The 1175-nt window shown below is 49.5% G+C and overlaps 1 long non-coding RNA gene across 1 annotated transcript in view; it reads left to right on the top strand.

Moving 5' to 3' along the window:
- LOC106726796 overlaps positions 1-1175 on the top strand; it is a 12867-nt gene that overhangs the window by 588 nt on the left and 11104 nt on the right. The window contains exon 1 of the long non-coding RNA XR_001362899.1: positions 1-224. This exon is cut by the window's left edge and continues 588 nt beyond it. This is a non-coding gene — a long non-coding RNA (uncharacterized LOC106726796). The remainder of the gene's footprint in view (positions 225-1175) is intronic.

Here is a 1175-nt window from a genome sequence, read left to right as displayed (position 1 = left end):
CTGGTGGCCCAGCCGGGTCCTGGCGACCGCGTGAAGTTGCCTCCGGGTCTCACGCGCCCTCCTTCCGGTTCCCCGCCCCGCACACCCCAGCGCTGCGCGGGTGGAGACCCGCTGGCAGACATCCTCCTTCCGGGGCACCCTCCTCCCCACCCTCCTGTCGTCCATCCCTTAGGTTTGACAGATGGCGCTAATGCGACCCGCCTCCTCCGCGAACCACAGCCTCCGTGAGGATTTTGCGTTACTTTGCCTCGGCCGGCGAGTCCCCCCCCAGCCACCGGCTGATCATGACCCTGTGCCCGCACTTCCTTTGCAGCGGTGTCTCCCACCGCTTCCCTTCTCACCACTTTTGAAACTCCCCACGGGGTAATTGCACGGGAACAAATGGTGTGGTGGCCAAGTCGCCTTGCTGGGTGCAAAAGACCTTTTGGTCTGTGCACGGAGGGCCTGGAGCGAGGTGCTGTTATTTTCTGTAATCAGATCATAAACTATGTTCACCTGGAGACTACACAGCAGTGGGCTGCACCTATAATCTGGTGTCTAAAGTTGATTTAGTGGAACCTTAAAGCTATTACGTGTCCATTTTTCTAGACTACGCATTTTGCCACACGACAAGTGTTATATAAATGTCATTGGATAACTCCTAACATGATTCACAGGCAGTTACAGATGGTCTATGTAATCAACTGAAAATGGTGGGTTTAAAAAAATTGTACTGTATGCACAGTACTATCATAATGCCTGTTACTTAGTCTTCCAGCTAATAGATTAATAACACCCGTGTATATCCCCAGCTGCTTGGAGATAGTGGTGATCTAATCTTTCACATTTGTAGTGCTTAATAGTGTATAAGTGTATTACACTTAACATATTTCTGACAAGAAGAAACTTTATGGAAAAGTACTCTTCTATTTTTTTAAATATATTGTTATTGATTTCAGAGAGGAAGCTAGAGGGAGAGAGAGAGAGAAACATCAACGATGAGAGAATAATTGATCGGCTGCCTCCTGCATGTCCCCCACTGGGGATCAAGCTTGCAACTGGGCATGTGCCCTGACCCAGAATCCAACCATGACCTCCTGGTTCATAGATTGATGCTTAACCACTGAGCCATGCCAGCTGGGCGAAAAAGTAGTTTTAAGTACTTTGGACTGTGTTTCAATGTGAACCCCCCCCCC

The sequence above is a fragment of the Myotis brandtii genome, unplaced genomic scaffold (genome assembly GCF_000412655.1).
Source record: "Myotis brandtii unplaced genomic scaffold, ASM41265v1 scaffold1087, whole genome shotgun sequence".
Lineage (NCBI taxonomy): Eukaryota > Metazoa > Chordata > Mammalia > Chiroptera > Vespertilionidae > Myotis > Myotis brandtii.
Note: the sequence above shows the minus strand (reverse complement) of the source record. Positions and strands in the feature narration are given on the sequence as shown.